The following is a 13,599-nucleotide window of genomic DNA, read 5'->3' as shown; positions in this document are numbered from 1 at the left end:
TTATTTTTAGCCCACCTTACACTAACCGGTCTGGTTATACTTTCTCAAACCACAAAAGTCAAATCCAATGGAACTAAAAGGCGATGCCAATAGTTGTCTGGCCAAAGAGGCCCCAAAAAAGCAAAAGTAGATTAAAGACCAGCACAGTGGAGCGATCAGCATTGCAGCCTTGCTCTGCCACAGTCCGGGGCTCAATTCCCACCAGAGATGCCTACTGCCTTCCTGGAATATGTATGCTCTCTGCGGGTTTCGGAGGCTAGGACTGATTTGAAAAGGGTCTATGTATTATGCGCTTTGGAATATTGGAAGAGCGCTGCATACAGAAATATAGGGTTTTAGCAGTTTTTTTTCTTTCTTGCGTTAAAAAAAGATAAAAAAAACTAGTTATAAAAGGAAGGTGTAGATGGCCGTGTGTATGTAGCCTGACACTGGATTCTAAAATGGGAACCTTTGATACGAGCGTGGAGCACAACAAAAAAAAGCCTCTGTGATCCTTCAGGATCCGTTCCCTCCGCTCCAGGCGATGATTTCGGCACCTTATCGTAGGTGACCTTGGAAGAGTTAATGGCAGAGAGAATTTAGAATGTATTATTGATGGATCATGGCTAGTGAAGCCTGGCTTTGCTCTCTCTCCTCCTCTCTGGCTCTCCTGAGGATAGCAAGCAAAGAGCATAGCTGAACTGTCTCTCCCTGACCCCTGTCGTTGGCATTTCAGAGCTCCTTGCTTGCTATTCCTGGCACAAACAGGCAGCCGCACACTCGTCCACGCACACACACACACACAAGCGCGGCGCACACAGGAGCGAGAGAAAGAAAAGGGGGGCACTACTAACGTTGTCTGCTCTCACACCCCTCCTTCTCCTGCCTCTACATTTTCAGGCTGGATGCTACAGCGGACGGTCCTAATTACCTCTCATCCCCAGTGGTTTGTGAATAATCACCGCTGAGAAGGCTTTGAAGGCTTGCTGAGGAGGATGAAAAATACGAATGGTGCCATTTTTCACGTCTTTGCCTCCTGAGGACGTAACCTGGTCACCGTGCCCTAAGAGAGAAGCGGACAGAACCAACGATCCAGGTACCCTATTGATATATTGTCCATGAAGGGGGTTCTTGTTCCATCTGTGTTTTTTTTAATAAGGCATCTCAAAGAGGCAGTGACGATGGGCAGTAACCCTAAGCAACCGGTCGTCGGGTTAGGGGCAACCGGTCGTCGGTTTAGCGGCTACCGGTACAAGGAAAAGTGATTATTGGTTGCTTTAGGTTACTGCACTTGGTGTATTGTCTTTCTAAGAAAGTGTTTGGGGTGATCAGTCTGTTGTGTTGGGGACAAAGTCGGTAGTAGAGGTGGATCCAAGTTATCTGTCTTCTTTTGCTGGTAACTGTGGCCAGTTGTGGAGGTGCCTTTTTTTTTGCCTGCACTGTGGCAATGCGCGTACAAGGACAGGACCCAAGGATGGCACCTGCACTATGATGTTGATCAGAGCTTTTGAAGTCTCTAGTACATTGGGGTTTGGCGGTGGCAGGAATTCTGATGGATAGATAGATAGATAGATAGATAGATAGATAGATAGATAGACATGTTACCAATGCAGAAACTGAGCACTTTTGTGATATTATCACACATAGAGGTTTTTTTGCTAGCTTTTGTAGACTTTTTTCCTAATGGACGTTATGCACATACTGGACATTAAGAGACCTTCAAGCCAAAGAAGCCTCCTGCAATAGGAAGGATGCCCAAATTTACAATGAATGAGAATTTACCTGTTTTGTGAATGCAAGAGGTTTTAGAAGTGCAGTAAATAATAATTTCCTTTTTTAATACCAAAGGCACCCATCGAAAAACCAGCGTCCTATCACTGAACAGGTCCATGATTTGCAAGGGCTAAGTGCGTTGTGTGGAGAGCAGTAACCCCTAGCAATAAGAACATAGTCATCCCTCATTGTTCCCATTGCGGGTTGCTATGGGTTATAACACTGCTTGGATCCTGATTGGTCTTTGCAGAGCCTCATTGCATAAACCTGTTCATCTCTGGTCCATCGATAACTGGTTGTGCATTGTTATTGATGTAGGGCTGGCAAGAGATCATTAAGTTAGATTGGCGATTAGCAGCTGCGGATGTGGGCAGTTGCTTTGAATCTACGTGCGGAGATTAGTTGGGTATCAAGCTGTCTTGTGCTGAATGGTCGGCCGTTTCGTGAGGGGAGGTGTCAGAAATGAGTGACAGGAAGAGAGGACCTTGCAGGTGAGAATGTGATGCTACAGAACTGTAAAAAGTCACACGCGAGGGATTCTTGGAACGGTCCGCAATGTCCACCTCTGAGGTTTCCTCCGCTTCTGGCACTTGTATGAACTCACCTTTTAAGGGACACATACCTCTGCAGTACCTTAATCCAGATGTGTTGGGCTCAATAGATCCTTGGTGGTGGGGTAAATCTAAAGGGTCAGTTAACCGAAATCCCATACGTTGGTTATGAGTAGATCTCAAGGGGTTGACTCAATCTCTTGGGGCTCTGTCAGTGATGTCTCCGCACCTGTGTTGTCAGGTCTGCCCACACGCTGTGTCTGTTACCAATGGTGTCAAACTCCCAATGCAAGACCTCATGGGGCAGAACTGTGATCTCCAGTGGGTAGATCTCGCTACTACTGTCAAGATATAGGAACCTTGCTTGTGATTCAACCTAAACCCAAAACTGACGTATTAGCATTGGGTGGGCTTTAATCCACAGGAACCATCAGGGACGTGATATAAAAGCAGGTTATGTTGTTCTGTTTCTTGAACTGGTTGTGATCTACTGCAGTACTTTTACTGAAGGGTATAAATGAGTTTCCGATAGCACGCTTTCTTATGCAGGAATTAAATGTGTCTCCTTATCTAACTTTACTTTAATTTTGGAGCTGAGGGTCAGACTCGGACCACCCAATTCTAACCATTGTTGAGCTGTCGTTACTTGACCTCATGCTAATAACACACTCTGGCTCCCAGCCCGTCATTGTGTATGACCGTATCAGATGGGAGAGATCTGTAATTTGCATTCCACTCAGCCGTGGTTCTATTATTTGGTACTGTTATGTGCATTCAGGAGCATGGAGACAGCATGGGTTGTTAGCATGGGATTAGTCAGTTGTCAGGGTAGCAACTTCTGGACCCCAGGGAGCCTCTCTGCTTCAGAGTCATCCTCAGATAAAGTAACTACATCTAAATAAAGGGGACATTCAAATATTTCATAATTAAAGCTGCAGAATTATGACAGTTTGGGAAGGAATATTCATATTCTTGTATAAATCCAGACGTGATTGGTTCTCTTTAAGACATTTTTGGAATGTGGCAGGGGCTTGTTATTGAATGGAACAGCAGTATGGGCACAAATTGATTTGTTGGACGGATTTCCTTGCAGCTGTAGGCGTGAAAATGTATGGAACAATTCTAATTTTTGTTCTCTTCCAAAACCAGGAGGACACAGAAGCCTGCCTTAGTTATTACTGTGTGGTTTTTGTTCCGCCTGGAGCTCTCCTTTAATTAGTTTGATGGTCGCCTACTATGTAGGCAGCTTCCTCAAAGACACAAGGGCTTAAAGGGCAGCGCCGAATAGACGAGGATGGATGCCATCGCTCACCTTGGCAACCGGAATGGATCCAAAGTCCATTAGAATAAAAGCATATTGCAATGTGATTTCATCTAGTGCAACGGAGACGCTAAGAGCAAATTTACTGATGCATGCGATACGGCCAAACAAGGAGTCATGTGACAGCCTGCCGGAGAGCACAGGGAAGGAAAATGATGTCATGCGGCGATGACACGTTAAGTGGCTCCTCTATCATAACCCGTGCAAGCCCTGTCAGAGAGGGAGATTTAGGCAGCTGCAGTTTGTTTCAATGGTGTCATTGCAGGCGTAGTACAGTACAGCTCTACAGGGACTTTAGAGGGGGGGCTGGCGTAGAAATGACTAGCCAAATGATCCGATCTGGAAGCCAGCGGACAGTTCTAAAAAGGTCATTCATACCAACACTGATACTTTTGTTCACGTGAATGCACCTATTTATATTCTGTTTCTACTAATGTTGCCTTATGCAACAATTTATACGATGTACTATTTTTATTGTTTGTAAGATATAATTGTAGATAATAACGGGAATTGGAAAGGAGGAGAGGCTCAAGTGGTATTCAGAGAGGTAACCCATGCACAGGTCGGGGACACCCAGGAACAGTTCCCTCCGTCACCCCCTACACTTACCTGTCAGCGACGCTCGTCCACGCCGCCGGTCCCGAAGTGGTCCTCTGTTCCCCGTACTCCTGGTTGCAGGGGGAGGATACTGACAGCAGAGGAACCATAGGCTCCTTCTGCCATCAACCACCGGCCAATGGAGGCATCCCTCCGCGCTCGTGCCCGCAGTGGCTGTGTGCGTCCAAAGACCCACACAGCCCTGTGGCAGGCCATGCCCCTCCTCTCTGACCAACACTTTGATTGACCGAGAGCCCGACAGTGTCAGGAGAGAGGAGGGGACTCGGCGGCATACCTTAACTACAAGTCACTCCGTTTCCCTGCAGACAGTTAGCGTTGCAGAGCCTTAGAAAGGGGCAGACCAGGGGTAGGCAACCTCAGTTCACCAGCTGTGGTGAAACTACAAATTCCATCATGCCTCTGTTTCTGGGAGTCGTGCCTGAGAGATTCTTGCAGTGTCTCATGGGACTTGTAGTCCCACAACAGCTGAAGTGCCATGGTTGCCCAGCCCTGGGGTAGCTGCACCCAGGGATTTTCCCGGTCCCTTGTTAAACGCCGCTGTTTTAGATCAATAGTCCTTTTGCCTTTTTAGTTTTCGCTTTCGCCATCTCTTCCCTCCTCATTTATTTATCTCTTATCCGGAAGCACGGGATTCGTTTTATTCCTATAAGAGATCCTGTTTATAGTCTGTCCTCGGGCAGCCTCAGTGGATTATCCAGCCCCCAAAACTCCCGACTTTTAGTTCGCCATAACACTGATATGACGCCGGCTGAGTCATCCCGCCAACCTGAGCCGCTGTTAGTCTTTAGATGTTTTTTTTCCTGCGTTGCAGAGAACAGATGAAAGGCGGGAAAACCTCGGACTGTATCTGCGGCTCGAATCTGGGATGTATTCCTAAATATTTAATATTATTATCCTTATTTTTATTATATTAATATTATCATTATTGTTATTATGATTATTATTATTGTAGGGCATGTCTTGTTTACCATTGTACCAGCAACAACAACAACAAAAAAGTCAGTGCAATGAAGGGGTTAAATAACAGCAAATGCGTGCCCGCTGTGGTGTTGGGATTTGCATGGCGGCCGCCTGTAGACGTAGAGCGCTCTTGATCCTGCAGAGATTAGCGTCTCCGGTGCTGAACCACAAAGGCCCCGAAAATGTCTATGGAATGTCCAGTGTCAGCGGTCCTCGCCAACGTCTCATACCCTAGCGACAGATGCAGGAGCTGCTAATATTCACATTTTGAGTGAGGTGGAAGCGGGCTGTCCGTTTCCTGGCCCTCGGGCAATGAACGTCAATTAAAGCGTATCTAATCGGAAAAATGTAACATATTGCAGTTTGGTGGTCCTTAGATGCAGTGGCTGCATTAGTTTTCTTTTTTTTTTTCAGGCTTATTTTCCTTTATTGCGTTTGTGATCCTGCCAGTAACACACTTCCTGCCCCATGGTGACAACTCTCGCTGCATTGTATCTATGGAGGAAAAGTGTTGTCACATTGATTTGGACTGCAAACCTCTTCTGTAGTTTCTAGAAGAGAACTGGGAAGGCGGATAACTGGTCTGTCAGTCACCGCAGGGATTCCCCCCTTCCCTCTCTGATCCTCCAGCGCTGAGTGAAGGAACAGACAGGGGAGGGGGCAGGCACATCTAGATAGGCAGAGCTCGCTGTCAATCAGCCAGCTGGGTGGATCAGAATCCGTCCCGGCTGCGGCGATCTCAGTATATAGCATGCAATAGCTTGCTATATACTGAGCTTTGGGTCACGGGAGGAGGTTAGTATATGTTCTCCCGTGACCCTAAAGAGCACAATGGGATAAAAGGGTTACTCCATAGTTCTCCTTTAAGCTTGCTGGTACTTTTTTGATAGGTGTTTCTTCAAAACACCTCCTACTATTGTGATTGGCCCGCCTCTTCCTGTCCTCTCAGCCATTTACAGAGCTCCTTGTATGGTTTCCCTGAATGCAAGGCGTCATGTGAATGGTCAAGGGGTGGAACATTTACAGGACTGTCCTCGTCCATTCATAGAACGCTTTGCATTCAGGGAAACAATATTAGGAGCTTTGTAAATGGCAGTAAGGAAGGAAGAAGGGGGGGGGGGGTGGCGTTGGCATGATAATTCACAGCCGCAGCTTCTCATGCTTGCAGCACTGGAAGATCACCGCAGCGGGAAAAAGAAGTAGACTGGAGATGTATACCCGCATACAAATTTACTACACAAGGGCCCTTCTTACCATCTTGTATTGTGATTGTAATGTCTTCCTTATATTGTAAAGCGCTGCGCAAACTGTTGGTGCTATATACATCCTGTATAATAAAAATGAATGTGCTGCACAGCTCCTAGGTGTATAACTGGTAGACAATGGCTTCTACTCCTCTTGGAACCCTCTAACATCTGTCGCCCAATAGAATATATTCTGTAGAACGGATCCAGTGTGAAATGTACACTTAGATCAGCGGTGGGCAACTCTGGCGCTCCAGCTGTTGTAGAACTACAAGTTCCATGAGGCATTGCAAGACTGACAGTTACAGGCATGACTCCTAGAGGGAAAGGCATGTTGGGATTTGTATTCAAACATAGCTGGAGTGCTGAGCTTGCCCATCGCTGACTTATATGGTGTTGGTAGATAGACCACCACTAGATGGCGCTGAGTTGCATACTAATTTCCTATGCTCCCTGGCTCCATCTATTGGTGGCATTTCTGTGCAAACGGCTTTCGGCCAGCTATATGCTAAGTGAAGGATTTATAAATCAGCCCCTTTTGAGTGTGTATAAACCCTAACATCTCGTCATCAGCGTAACAGCGAATGGAAGTGTTCTGTAGTCCACAGATAAAGCTGGGAACAGTGCTAACAGAACAGCCGGCCCAGGATTTCTGGCAGGACCAATGGATATCTTTTGCACCTACCAAACCGATATTTAAAAAACACTTTCAATTCAATTCTAAAAGGGCGCAAATATGAGAAATTCATTGTTAGGGGTTTACATATTTTTTTATTACCTTTAGTGTCTGAACAAGGTTTGTTCGGGTATGACCAGCATGGCATCATCTGCAGTCAGGGCCCAATAGCAAAGCTTTAGGGGCCCCGATCTCTTTAGTTGCAAGCCATCTTTATTGAACGGAACATGGGGGACACCCAATCTCTTTAATTTCCTCCCCAAAGACAATTGCTCTACTGATATTGAATGCCAAGAGTTCTCATAGCAGTCATATACAGGTTCCTGGACTAATATATATATACACACACTGAGTGGCCAGGTTATTATGACCACCTGAGGTTTGTAGGCAAATTAGCTATAATTTGGCGCTGAAGTTGCTAGAGGGCCAGACCATTATAAATAGGGAAGCAGGTTGTTTACCACGACAGTAGAAGTGATTTGTTTCTGAAGATACGGGGAAACAACGCGATTTAACAGCCTTTGAACGTGGGATGGAGCGAGTATCGGCAAAACAGCAGAATATGTTAAATGTTCAAGAGCAGCTCATTGTTAAAGTGTTTAAAGAACGGACTGTCAGCCGAAAATCTGGGTCTGAACGTGCGAATTGTGGCCGTCATCGACTAGTCAATGTTAGGGCAGAACGGAGAGTGGCAAGACTGGTACAAGACAACAGAAGGGCAACAGTGCAGTGTCAGATTCCTCGCATCACCTTTCACCATCTCGTGGAGTCACGAGGCGGCCCAACTAAGTACTGATGGGGTGCTCATAATAATCTGGCCACTCAGTGTGTATATATGTGTGTGTGTGTGTGTGTGTGTGTGTATATATATATATACACATTATGTAGCCCGCACACCATGGATCTCTAGCATATGGTCAGTGTTTTTTTAATCGATCACAACGTTTCGAGGCTGCGCAGGACTCTTTCATCAGGCAGGTGATGGAGGGGTAAAGGGGTCATGCATCGGCCTTGATATGTTATGATCTGATCACTTCAATAAAGTTTGGATGATATGCTAAGGATCCATGGTGTGCTGGTGGCATATGTTCTTGTTTGTGCTAAAACCAGGTAACCAGCTGCTTGTTGCTACGCCCTTACCCCAGGCTCGTCACAGGAAAATGTGCAATGGGAGCATATTGAGTAGACTGCACCCATAGTACATTCATTTTATGCATTTAAACGGGTATCTCCTTTCAATTTCCATATGCTGTTGCTGCCTGCATAAGTCACTGTATAGTCATCCAGCACTGGTCCCCTGTGTCTCGGGACCCTGTTGCAATTGCACGGTCTGCCATGACACAGACACACAGCCGTCTGCAATACTTGGAGCAGAATGCTATTTGCCGGCTTGCGGAGCAGGATGGCGCTTGTCTTCCCTCCGCAGCTTGGATGGATTAATATTGCCCACGCTCAGTAACCCCATATTACCTGCCATTTTAAAAGGCCACGCTATGCTCCGCTGGTTTCTTTGCCTGTTGCAGCGATATCTTCCGTTACACGTGTCCCAAGCACCCCCCCCCCCCCCCTCGGGCATTTTTCACATAAAAACTTTAATCCTGAAATTACAACACGGCGATGTTATACGGCCAGGCTGCTAGTAGTACTTATGAAATAATTCTTTTAAGGATTCGGCCCACTGATATTTGGCTACAAAAGGGGTGGAGCTGATTCTTTTTTTTATTAGGACTCCTTGACTCCCATTTAATTTGATCAGTCGCGGAGAGCACCGAGCTTCATACGTCTGTGCGTGTCATTAAAGATTAGTTAGAGGGATCACTTCTAATTTATACTGTGACACATTAATGAGCTGGAGGTGCAGGCGGTGGCTCAAGAAATGCGTGCCAAGGCAGTGGTGAGGCCAAAAAAAAACTGTGCTGTAAAATCATAAATTCACATATGCTGATAAAGTATTGATTATCTATTAGGGAAGACATATGCTTAAATAAATGCCCAACTAAGTCAGGCTGTTGAAACGTGTGTGTGTCTGTGTATATGTATGTGTGTGTGTATGTATGTATATGTGTGTGTGTGTGTGTGTGTGTGTATACACACACACACACACTATATATGAATCTGAGCCAGTTGCTGTATACATGTTATATTCTGTCTATCAACACAGCATCTGGGGCAGGCATAGGAAGATGGGGACAGGGCCATCCCTTTAATAAGGCAGCCTGAGGCTTTTGCCCCTCTTGCGGCATCCCTTTGAGTTACGTGGGGGGGGGGGAGGGTGGGGGTTAGCCAGAGCATCCCAGGTTGCTAAGAGCCGGGCGGGCAGATGTATAAGGCCATTGACACTGCAGATTTCTGTGAATGTTCATTCTGTGCGAATAGAGGCAAAAATAAACGTTCTAAATATATTCTATTTTCAGGCCGAATATAATGTAATACCACATTATGGCCACTAGAAAGAGCTGAGGAGCACAGAAAATAAGTATTTCTTATTCTCCTCAGCTCCATCTAGTGGCCATAATATGGTGTTACATTACATTTGACCTGAAAATATTTTAGAAACGTTAATTTTTGCCCCTATTTCCACAGAGATTCGCTGGGCAAATGATTTTGCAGATTGTTTGTTTTATAAATATCCCCCAAGTGTGTTTTTTTTTTTTTTTGCAATAAAATCCAAAAAGGCAAACCATGTTTCGGGGGCCTTCATCATGGCTAAAAATAAACCCTGATGAATTGTGCCCTTAAAACCTGTTGGGTGGTGTTTTTGCTTTTTTTATAATAGCTATAATAGGTTTCTCAAATATTGCTTTGATGCTCCTTCTTTTTTCATAGGCCTAGTGATTATTGACCAGCTTGACATAATCTCCCAATTTCCTGTCTTGCTCTGAATTAGGTTCCTGGTCGAAGTTGGGCCAGGCCGTATAGATTGGGCAACTGATTTCTGCTCTATACAGGTTCTCTCATATATCTATATACTACCGTATATTAGCAGATCTGTTGAGTATGTTATGTTGTTGTTTTTTGTTGCCCAGTTAACTCTTTCATTCCTAGACTCCCTTATCACTCCATATTTTAAATCTATACACTAAGGGTCCGTCGGCTTTCCAGGATTGCGGTATTAAAGGGAGGTGGCACATGTTTGCATGGTTTGCATGCTTTTTTTTTAGGTGCGGGCACTGTGGGCTGCACTTAGTATGACCCACGGCCATTATGCTCTGTGCTGCCACAGGCCTGTGTGCAGATCAGCCAAGGACACCATAATAAGAAAAAAAATGGACAAAAATGGCTAAAAATGAAGAATTAGTAAATGGGGGGGAAACGGAAGAAGTAATTAAATAAGTTGGAGAATGGACCGTGAATGCGTTACAAGAACTTGGGCTGTAAATGTCACCCGCTTATAGGCCATTTCCACTCATCCTTAAAGGCTAATTCCACTTTCTTAATAGAGGTTAAAACATAATTTTAAACCTCTCGCATGAATTCCGGATGGTCCTCCGCCGTGATCCTTATCCTACGCGTTGGCAGGACTTCAAAGGAGGACGTGAAGAACAAAAACTGAATGCAAAGCAATTATAATGGGCCTATACAGCAGGAAAATGGAGGCATCGCCCATAGGAACCCGTCATTTCCAAGCTATTGGTTTTTTTTTGGGTTGTTAATTAATTAAAGCAAATGTCTAACTGGCTTGTGGTGGTAACCCCAATGTGTTGTCATGACTCAAGGTTCAGCCTTGTCTCCGTGTTGTAATTACAGTTGCCAGATCTTTGAAATGTTAGACGGCGTTCCTTCTCGTGTGGCGGCGGAAAGCGATTCGCATACAGACCTTCGGCTCAGCAGGGGGGGCCAGAAGCTGTGATGCTCAGGTAATGAAATCTCAGCATCTGAAAATGCTTGTTAAAGTAGAACTCCTGGCAGACAGCTAAGTACCCATTTGATAAAAGACATGAACAGTTTTAGCTGCCAAGTGATTGGTAATTCTGTCAAGCCAGTCTGTTGATTCTAGGCTACTTGTCTGGCTGTCTTGACGATCCTCTGACATCGACACTTTCGGAGTCTGGCCCGGAACAATCATGTAGAGCAGAAATGTTGATATCCTTTGAAGTGAACATGTGGCCAGTCTATAGACATTGACGTATTTATGTATTGTCAACCAGAAGTAAAAGAGTTTTAATACAAACCCTTATGAACCACTGTAGCTGCAGGAACTGTGGAGCAATTCATCTTTAAAATTCACACTGGCAGCACTGAAGTGGTTTATGTGGTTCTGTAAGCAGCCCAGCTTCCCCTGCTCCACCCTTGCAGCAGTGACTCATCAGCTCTGTCTGCTCTCTTCTCTTATAGTACTTACTCTGGGTTTACATTGGAAGGCCACTGAATTACTGCTGGGAGAGGAGAGGACAGGTTGGGGGAGATCTGAGCTGCTGAGTCACTGCTGGGGGTGGGGAGCTGAGGGGCTGGGAAAAAGGAGCAGGAGAACTGAATTGCTGGGAGGGAGGAGCAAGGTGAGCTGAGCTGCTGAGTTACTTCTGGGAGGGAGGGACATGGGGAGCTGAGCTGCTGAGTTACTGCTGGGAGGGAGGAGCAAGGTCAGTTGAACTTCTGAGTTACTGCTGGGAGGGAGGAACATGGGGCACTGAGCTGCTGGAAGGGAGGAGCAAGATGAGCTGAGCTGTTGAGTTACTCCTGGGAGGGAGGAGCATGGGGAACTGAGCTGCTGGGAGGAGAAGGTGAGCCGAGCTGCTGAGTTAATACTGGGAGTGAGGAGCATGGGGAGCTGAGCTGCTGAGTTACTGCTGGGAGGGATGAGCATGGGGAACTAAGCTGCTGGGAGGAAGGAGCATGAGGAGCTGAGCTGCTGAGTTACTGCTGGGAGGAAGGAGCATGAGGAGCTGAGCTGCTGTGTTACTGCTGGGAGGAAGGAGCATGAGGAGCTGAGCTGCTGTGTTACTGCTGGGAGGAAGGAGCATGAGGAGCTGAGCTGCTGTGTTACTGCTGGGAGTGAGGAGCTGAGCTGCTGTGTTACTGCTGGGAGGAAGGAGCATGAGGAGCTGAGCTGCTGTGTTACTGCTGGGAGGAAGGAGCATGAGGAGCTGAGCTGCTGTGTTACTGCTGGGAGGAAGGAGCATGAGGAGCTGAGCTGCTGAGTTACTGCTGGGAGGAAGGAGCATGAGGAGCTGAGCTGCTGTGTTACTGCTGGGAGGAAGGAGCATGAGGAGCTGAGCTGGTGTGTTACTGCTGGGAGGAAGGAGCATGAGGAGCTGAGCTGCTGTGTTACTGCTGGGAGGGAGGAGCATTGGAAGCTGAGCTTCTGAGCCCTGGCTGGAAGGCGGAAGCAGAGTAGCTTGATTGACTTCAGTGCTTCTGCAGTGTACTTTAAGCATGAATTGTTCAACAGGTGTTGCAGCTACAGAGGTCAATGAGGGCTTGTTGTAAAGCTCATCTACTGCTTGTTAAGAATATGTAACTACTTGAATGTCCATAGTCTGGTCACAGGTTCACTTTCATCTCAGTAACTTTGATCTTAGTCACAAATGCATGTTTAAAAATAAATTGATTCAAGAACGGCTACGAATCCCCTTCATACGAGACCAAAAATAAGTTATGTGATTGGAAAGTGGGAAAAGGACGATGAGTATTTTATCCCCCCGGGGCGGACATACACTTCACAGAGTACTGGCAGCATGTAAGTGTTCTGTTCTCTCTGTCAAGCAGAATCCTTTCTGGCTCTGATTACCTCTGGTGGCCAAGGACATCAGCGAAATGATCCACACATTAATTAAAAATTATTAGATCTTGATTGAGCTGTTCCCGCATCACCTCTGCAAAGAAGAAGGCAAGATGTAAAGTTGAAAGAGAAGGAGAGAGGAGGGGGGGTGCCCAAGAGATGCGTCTCTGCACAGAACGCACTTAAAGAAGGACTCCGCTGACTACTATTTCATCTCAATGTCAGCAAAACCTTAACTGAACCTGTGCTCGATATTAGGGTTTTAAAAGTAAAAGGCTCCGCTAGAAGCAGGCACCACCAACTGCTACTTAGAAAACCTTCTTCTGTGTCCCTTTCTGATTTAGCTTCACTTGTCCCTTCATTGCTGACCATGGTATGGTCAGCTTTAGGCTTAGGTCCCATATCACTCCATAGTCTCACATCCAAAAGTGCAAAAAAAAGGACATATTATGGGGGCTAAAAGCCATAAGAACACGGACAAGTTCTTAGGGGTCAATAACAGGCACTTTGTTACCAACCATTGGACATTTCGTAGTTTAACAGGGTCCAACTATCACTTAACATATTCTTACTATATCACTTACCTAAATCTACCAACCACCATGGCTTTTGGATGGCCTGCCTGGCACCATCCCCTCTTTTGGCAGTCTGTCCTCTTTAACACGGAGCAGACCGCTTGCCTTATGATTGGCTAAAGCTCATTAATACCAGTAAGCTTGTCATTTATGCAAATATTAAAGTAAATCTATAATAAAAAG

General features: G+C 45.9%; 1 protein-coding gene across 1 annotated transcript in view; it reads left to right on the top strand.

Annotated features, from left to right (window-relative positions):
- Nucleotides 1-836: 836 nt before the first annotated feature.
- Nucleotides 837-13,599, top strand: part of RAI1 (retinoic acid induced 1) — an 81,118-nt gene continuing 68,355 nt past the window's right edge. The window contains exon 1 of the mRNA XM_018558594.1: nucleotides 837-1,075. The gene's annotated coding sequence lies outside the window, so the exon portion shown is untranslated. The remainder of the gene's footprint in view (nucleotides 1,076-13,599) is intronic.

Source organism: Nanorana parkeri, unplaced genomic scaffold (genome assembly GCF_000935625.1).
Source record: "Nanorana parkeri isolate BGI_ZX_2015 unplaced genomic scaffold, ASM93562v1 scaffold347, whole genome shotgun sequence".
NCBI classification, from domain to species: Eukaryota; Metazoa; Chordata; class Amphibia; order Anura; family Dicroglossidae; genus Nanorana; species Nanorana parkeri.
The sequence above is the reverse complement of the archived record's forward strand: the minus strand, read 5'-3'. Positions and strand labels throughout refer to the sequence as shown.